Genomic DNA, 8,711 nt, shown 5'->3' with positions numbered 1-8,711 from the left:
CTTCGCTGCACTCCCTCAATAGCAAGAATGTCCTTCCTCAAGTTAGGAGACCAAAACTGTACACAATACTCCAGGTGTGGCCTCACCAAGGCCCTGTACAACTGTAGTAACACCTCCCTGCTCCTGTACTCAAATCTCCTCGCTATGAAGGCCAACATGCCATTTGCTTTCTTAACCGCCTGCTGTACCTGCATGCCAACCTTCAATGACTGATGTACCATGACACCAGGTCTCGTTGCACCTCCACTTTTCCTAATCTGTCACCATTCAGATAATAGTCTGTCTCTCTGTTTTTACCACCAAAGTGGATAACCTCACATTTATCCACATTATACTTCATCTGCCATGCATTTGCCCACTCACCTAACCTATCCAAGTCACTCTGCAGCCTCATAGCTCACACTGCCACCCAACTTAGTGTCGTCTGCAAATTTGGAGATACTACATTTAATCCCCTCGTCTAAATCATTAATGTACAATGTAAACAGCTGGGGCCCCAGCACAGAACCTTGCGGTACCCGACTAGTCAGTGCCTGCCATTCTGAAAAGTACCCATTTACTCCTACTCTTTGCTTCCTGTCTGCCAACCATTCTCAATCCACATCAGCACACTACCCCCAATCCCATGTGCTTTAACTTTGCACATTAATCTCTTGTGTTGGACCTTGTTGAAAGCCTTCTGAAAGTCCAAATACATTACATCAACTGGTTCTCCCTTGTCCACGCTGCTGAAAACATCCTCAAAAAATTCCAGAAGATTTGTCAAACATGATTTCCCTTTCACAAATCCATGCTGACTTGGACCTATCATGTCACCTCTTTCCAAATGCGCTGCTATGACATCCTTAATAATTGATTCCATCATTTTACCCACTACCAATGTCAGGCTGACCAGTCTATAATTCCCTGTTTTCTCTCCCCTCTTTTTTTAAAAAGTGGGGTTACATTGGCTACCCTCCACTCCATAGGAACTGATCCAGAGTCTATGGAATGTTGGAAAATGACTGTCAATGCATTCGCTATTTCCAAGGCCACCTCCTTAAGTACTCTGAGATGCAGACCATCAGGCCCTGGGGATTTATCGGCCTTCAATCCCATCAACTTCCCCATCACAATTTCCCGACTAATAAGGATTTCCCTCAGTTCCTCCTTCTTACTCGACCCTCTGACCCCTTTTATATCGGGAAGGTTGTTTGTGTCCTCCTTAGTGAATACCGAACCAAAGTACTTGTTCAATTGGTCTGCCATTTCTTTGTTCCCCGTTATGACTTCCTCTTATTCTGACTGCAGGGGACCTACATTTGTCTTTACTAACCTTTTTCTCTTTACATATCTATAGAAGCTTTTGCAGTCCATCTTAATGTTCCCTGCAAGCTTCTGCTCGTACTTTGTTTTCCCTGCCCTAATCAAACCCTTTGTCCTCCTCTGCTGAGTTCTAAATTTGTCCCAGTCCCTGGGTTCGCTGTTATTTCTGGCCAATTTGTATGCCACTTCCTTGGCTTTAATACTATCCCTGATTTCCCTTGATAGCCACGGTTGAGCCACCTTCCCTTTTTTATTTTTATACCAGACAGGGATGTACAATTGTTGTAGTTCATCCATGCGGTCTCTAAATGTCTGCCATTGCCCATCCACTGTCAACCCCTTAAGTATCATTCACCAATCTATCCTAGCCAATTCACACCTCATACCTTCAAAGTTAACCTTCTTTAAGTTCTGGACCATGGTCTCTGAATTAACTGTTTCATTCTCCATCTTAATGTAGAATTCCACCATATTATGGTCACTCTTCCCCAAGGGGTCTCGCACAACAAGATTGCTAATTAATCCTCTCTCATTACACAACACCCAGTCTAAGATGGCCTCTCCCCTAGTTGGTTCCTCGACATATTGGTCTAGAAAACCATCGCTTATGCACTCCAGGAAATCCTTCTCCACCATATTGCTTCCTGTTTGGTTTGCCTAATCTATATGCATATTAAAGTCACCCATGATAACTGCTGCACCTTTATTGAATGCACCCCTAATTTCCTGTTTGATGCCCTCCCCAACATCACTACCATTGTTTGGAGGTCTGTACACAACTCCCACTAATGTTTTTTGCCCTTTGGTGTTCTGCAGCTCTACCCATATAGATTCCACATCATCCAAGCTAACTATTGCATTAATCTCTTCTTTAACCAGCAATGCTACCCCACCTCCTTTTCCTTTTATTCTATCCTTCCTGAGTGTTGAATACCCTTGGATGTTGAGTTCCCATCCTGGAGCCACGTCTCTGTAATCCCAATCACATCATATCTGTTAACATCTATTTGCACAGTTAATTCATCCACCTTATTACGGATATTCCTTGCATTAAGACACAAAGCCTTCAGGCTTGTTTTTTTAACACCCTTTGTCCTTTTAGAATTATGATGTAGTGTGACCCTTTTTGTTTCTTGCCTTTGTTTACTCGGCCTTCCACTATTGCTTTTTACCTTTCTACCATCTGTTTCTGACTCCATATTACTTCGCCCTGCCTCGCTGCATAGGTTGCTGTCCCCCTGCCATATTACTTTAAACACTCCTGAACTGCATTAGCAAATGTTACCCGTAGGACACCAGTTCCAGTCCTGCCCAAGTGCAAACCGTCCCTTTTGTACAGGTCCCACTTCCCCCAGAACTGGTTCCAATGTCCCAGGAATTTGAATCCCTCCCTCTTGCACCACTGCTCAAGCCACGTATTTATTCTAACTCTCCTGCTCCCTCTACTCTGATTAGCATGTGGCACTGGTAGAAATCCAGAGATTACTACCTTTGAGGTCCTACTTTTTAATTTAACTCCTAGCTCCCTAAATTCAGCTTGTCAGACTTCATACCAAGGGGATTTGAGTATAGGAGCAGGGAGGTCTTACTGCTGTTGTATAGGGTCTTGGTGATACCACACCTTGAGTATTATGTGCAGTTTTGGTCTCCTAATCTAAGGAAGGACATTCTTGCTATTGAGGGAGTGCAGTGAAGGTTCACCAAACTGATTCCCGGGATGGCAGGACTGACAAATGAAGAAAGACTGGATCGACTAGGCTTAAATTCACTGGAATTTAGAAGAATGAGAGGGGATCGCATAGAAACATATAAAATTCTGACAGGATTGGACAGGTTAGATGCAGGAAGAATGTTCCTGATGTTGGGGAAGTCCAGAACCAGGGATCACAGTCTAAGGATAAGGGGTAAGCTATTTAGGACCGAGATGAGGAGAAACTTTTTCACTCAGAGAATTGTGAACCTGTGGAATTCTCTCCCACAGAAAGTTGTTGAGGCCAGTTCACTAGATATATTCAAAAGGGAGTTAGACGTGGCCCTTATGGCTAAAGGAATCAAGAGGCATGGAGAGAAAGCAGGAATGGGGTACCGAAGTTGCATGATCAGCCATGATCATATTGAATGGTGGTGCAGGCTCAAAGGGCCGAATGTTCTGCTCCTGCACCTACTTTCTATGTTTCTATGTTACTGTTTAATCCCCTTTTATTCTGTATATGTTTACTTCCGACAATGAGTTCGATTAATAGTTTTAGCCTGATCTGCATGGTCCGGCAACAGGATATCTCCATCAATTTAGAGAGGGTAAAACAATATGGAATCCTATTTTATTTCCTGTAAATACCCCAATCATATAAGGGTTCATTTCTTTCCTTGCAATCTGATATCCAAGATATTTTGCACATAAGGTCATTGGTCAAAGTGCAGACTTGGCTATGAAAGCCAACTTTAGCAGAGTGAATTAATACGCTTTTGGGACATAGCCCAAATTGTAGCACTTGTACTTATTAAGAACTTGTTGGTGCAATTGATAATCTTTTCACTCAGAATCCTCTCAGCGATAGAGGAAATCCTCGAGTGAATTGGACTTGCGCTTAGATCTCTGGGATGAAAGGGCAATGTTCTAATCTGCTTTGTTAGCCAGCTTCCCCTGCTTGTAATACATGTGATCTTATTTGCTTGTATTGTCAGGCGTTTGTACACAGAACAATGAATTTATATTTTGAAAATTAAGACTGAATTTGGAAAATGATTCCCATTCAAGTAATTAGAAAAACAAAAGAAGTGCATTTCCCATCAGTCTACGTCAGTTCACAAAATGTCAAGTAACTAGTATTAATTCAGTATTACTGTGTCAGCTGTGGCTGAGTTGGCAGCATTCCCACCTCTAAATTAGAAGGTTGTGGGGTCGGGTCCCACCCTAGAGACTTGAGCACAAAAATTTAAGCTGTCGGAGGTGCCACCTTTTAGATGAGACATTAAACCGAGGCCCTGTCTGTTCTCTCAGATGGACGTAAAAGATCCCGGGGCACTATTTTGAAGAAGAGCAGGGGAGTTATCCCCATTGTCCTGGCCAATATTTATCCCTCAATCAACATAACAAAAACAGATTATCTGGTCATTATCATACTGCTATTTGTGAGAGCTTGCTTGTCTGCAAATTGGCTGCATTTCCTACATTACAACAGTGACTACACTTCAAAAAGTACTTAATTCGCTGTAAAATGCTTGAAGGTCATGAAAAGCGCTATATAAATGCAAGTCATTTTTTTTTGAATGAATGAACATAACTTTATACCAAAGTCAATTTATACTATGACATTAAACTCCAGTCTCTACTGCTGCACAAATAAACCATCTATAATGTTGAATCCAGCTCAGTTATTGTGGTGCGCTTAATCAGTAAATTAATCCCCAGTGAGACAGGAAACACAACACCTGAAGTAATGTCACAATTTCTCAGAAGACTGAAATAATTCAACTGTTTTTACACACAATATACACTACTCCAGTCTATAAAGTACTACATTTATTTTAAAGGACATTTGGGAGTGATTAATTAACCTTTAACCTTTAGCTTCCTGAGAAAAATTTGATTATTGGTGCCAATGTTTAACTGAATACTTCCTCTTAAGAGTAAGGCAAATTGTGTATTTAAAAAAATGATTAGTCCCAATTATGTAAATAACTGAGAAGAAATATTAAAGAACAATGCGCTCTTTATTAAAGTTTTAAAACCTTATTGTTTGAATTTTCTCGGAACAATATTTTTTTTTAAATGACTGATGGGCAAAAATATAATTGAGATAGGTGCATGGTAAGATTGTACCAACCTGCAGAAAAAAAAACAGGTATTTAGAAAATGGTGGGGACCATAGGGAATATCTGTCAAGTTTGCAATCAGTCCTGGATACAGTTGAAAAAGAACTTGAAAGAGAGAACAGCAAAGAAATGCAACTAATTTTTGAATTCAGTTTAGTTTACAATTAAATCATTGACAGCCTTTGAGATTCTCATTCAATATGTAACCTGCAGAAATTCTTTCTCAGTTACTCTCTGATTTTATATTAAATCTGAGTGATTCACTTACTTTTCTTCGGAGATCCTTTCAATTTATTCAGACTGAGGGACGTTTCCCAATATTACTTTTAAGACGGTAGATGACAGATTTGAAACGTTCTTGAAATTGGTATTAGCAAAAGTCGACTCCTGCTCTGACCGAACTGTGGCCATGCACCAGAAATGTTTACAAGTAAGACAAGAAGGAGGCAATCCTGAAGAATCGTGCATTGAAGATTTGAATATTGCTCCCAGATGGAAATTCATCCCTTTTTATAATTCTCTGCTTGCCGTACCAAATTGGGTATGGGAAAAGTCGAGGCAAATGTAGACAGGCCAAAAGGATGGGCAGATAGGTGACCATTGCAGTGACTGTAGAGAAATGTGAACTTAATGCATTTTGGACGTAAGGATAGGAGTAGACGGTACATCTTAAATGGTATGATTTTAAATGAGAAGAGGAGAAGGTACCTTGATGTGCAGATAAGTACACCATTAAAAGCAGCAGTACAAATAGAGAACGGCTAAGTGAATCCTTGATTTTGTAACTAATAGCATTGAATACAAAAGCAAGGAAGGGATGCTAAACTTGTGTAAACCTTAGCTATGCCACAGTTTGAATACTGGGGCTATTGGGCTCAAAATTGGCCCATCCGTTTTTTCGGCACACTCACGGGAGATGTGCCGACTTTCTGCGTGGAAAACTGCTCCAAAAAATTCGGTCCCTACTTTGGATGCTGTCCGCCTCTCCCAGGTCTTCATGCAGCGTGGCCAGTCGGGTCGGGGACGGAGCCAGCATCCCGCGCTGTAAACAATGCCGCGACGTCTGCACATGCACATTGGAGTGTGCGCGCATGCGCAGTAGCTCCTGCCCCCAGCCTTTTAGTATGCATGCTGCAGCATGGGATCCGATGCATCCAGCCTCTATCCCAGGCCGAGTGGTCTACCCACAGGCCATCCCACTGCAGGAGAAAATGCCTCGTTCGGACTGGACATCGAGATCGTGCGGCTGCAGTGGCGTGTTGTAGTACGTTTATAATTAAGTACACAACTCCATAATTATTGCAGAATACGGGAAGCAGTTAGCTGGTGTTCGGTTATTTTAAAATGTGATTCCAAGTATGACTGGAACTATGCAGCTCTCCAATTTGAAGCTAGCTTGAAAGCTCCAGTTCAGTATTTTATCTCTTGGTCTTTGTTTGAATAGCATTGCTGTTTGCTGCTCATTATGTTAATGTTTGCTAAGAATTGTTGTGGCAGGTAATGATTTGTTGGCATAAGCAATGATGTGCTGCCACCCAGAAACTGTCATATCCTCTCCATTTGGGACTTTTTGCAGAATTACAGTAGTGGGGCAGAAATCACACTGCACATAGTAAGGGCTGAAGTCCATGGGGGTTTGCTGTGGGATTGTCGTTGTGCCGAATCACTTTCTTTAATTATCGTGTAGCGGAATCACTGGATACATTTCGGGGAGGGGGGAGACAACATTACCACTTTGCCAATCCCCAAAAAAGTGGGTCTGAGGCAGTGTTTAACGTCAGTGTAGTACAGTATCAATGGCCTCAGTTGTAACCTCCCACCCCCTGATGGGCAGGAGAGCATGGGAGAGTGGGTGGGGCTGATGAACATAAGTGATGGAGGAACACTGAGAGAATATCTTATTTTTTGAAGTAGACTTTATTTCGATAATAGGGATCAATTTTGGCCCAGAGTAATCATTGCAAACAAATAGTTGATTAAATTAGTTGTGAGATTAGGACAATTTAATTCAACTATCTTTTACTTCTTTTATTTTTGTAATTTAAGCCTACATGAATGCTTCTGTTGTATAGTAAATTAACTTTGCGAGGTTTGTCATATGATGTCCTGTATAGCTGTTTGATCCTACTCACATTCTTTAGTCAAGTCATTAAGTTCTGCTGGCCTCCGATGTACCTACCTGCGCTGATTTCTTAACTCTCCGCAAGGGTTTTCTGTGCGTCCACAAGTGGCCACATACGCTGGCCTAGGTAAGTTTGGAGTAACTATTTGCTGGCCAAAGTGGCCTAAATGGCCAAAATGGGTATAGGTGGCTGGTAACACCCGCTTTTGAAAAAAAAACTAAACCAGAAAATTCCTAACTAACTCACTTACACTGGCGCAAATTGAATGTGTAAAATGTGGATTTTTAAGAAAAATCAAGTTGCTCCAAAAAAAACGGAGCAACTCCTGGGCAATTTTGAGCCCATTGATACAGACTGACCATCCCGACACTAGTCAGATAAAATGAGGGCAACACATTTGCATAATATGCTGGCATTCTGGACATATCTCAGATTACGTGGCAGGAATGGCGGGGCCACGCTGTCAGGCAGCAACAGCCAGTAAAGAACTGCCCATCATGCGCCAGGCACCCCATCCACCACTTTAAACATTCACTCTCTCCACCACTGGCATACCATGACTGCAGTGTGTACCATCTACAAGATGCACTGCAGCAACTCGCCAAGGCTTCTTCGGCAGCACCTCCCAAACCTGCGACCTCTACCACCAAGAAGGACAAGGGCAACAGACTCATGGGAATACCACCACCTCCAAGTTCCACTTCAAGTCACATGACACCCTGAATTGGAAATATATCGCTGTTCCATCCTCGTTGCTGGGTCAAAATCCTGGAACTCCCTCCCTAACAGCATGTGGGAATACCTTCACCACATGGACTGCTGCGGTTCAAGAAAATGGCTGGGAAGAGGGACATCAAGCAAGGGGCCAAGGGTTATGGGAGGTCAGGGGATACTCAAAGGTGCCTTTGGTCAAAGGGATGTGTACTAGAGGGGCGCAAAGGTCAGGAGTAATTGATTATTTTTGAATATGGCATCCTCACCATCCCAAATAGCCACTGTCTGGCTGGAGCCTCAGTCACATTATGGGTCGGCACCTCACTTAATTAAAGCTCAAGAACCAAATGACACAAAAATGGGCCGGGCTCCCAATCTGCTTTACAGTCACTGGGCTCAGGCTTCTTCACCTGATTTTCCGGCTGAGTACACACCCAATGTGTTGAAGTACATCGGATGCCTGCCAACATTTTATTGCCATCCATTTTTTTATATTTCTGGGCATCCCCACTACAGGAAGGATTTTAAAAGCAATGGAAAAAGTGCAAGTTAAATTTACTGTGAAGTTACAGGAATGAGAAATTACAGTTCATTACATGAAAGGATTTTCACTGCAGCTGAGAAGGTTACGGGGTAGCCTGATCGCTAACAGCAAGAATATGAAAGGTTATCCTAGTGTAACTACTGATAACATAATGTAACTCAGCTGCAGCTTAAGTCATGATAAGGAAGATGGTTCTGGTGGTTGGAGGT

The sequence above is a fragment of the Pristiophorus japonicus genome, chromosome 11, assembly GCF_044704955.1.
Source record: "Pristiophorus japonicus isolate sPriJap1 chromosome 11, sPriJap1.hap1, whole genome shotgun sequence".
Taxonomy (NCBI): domain Eukaryota; kingdom Metazoa; phylum Chordata; class Chondrichthyes; family Pristiophoridae; genus Pristiophorus; species Pristiophorus japonicus.
This window is presented reverse-complemented; position numbering follows the sequence as displayed.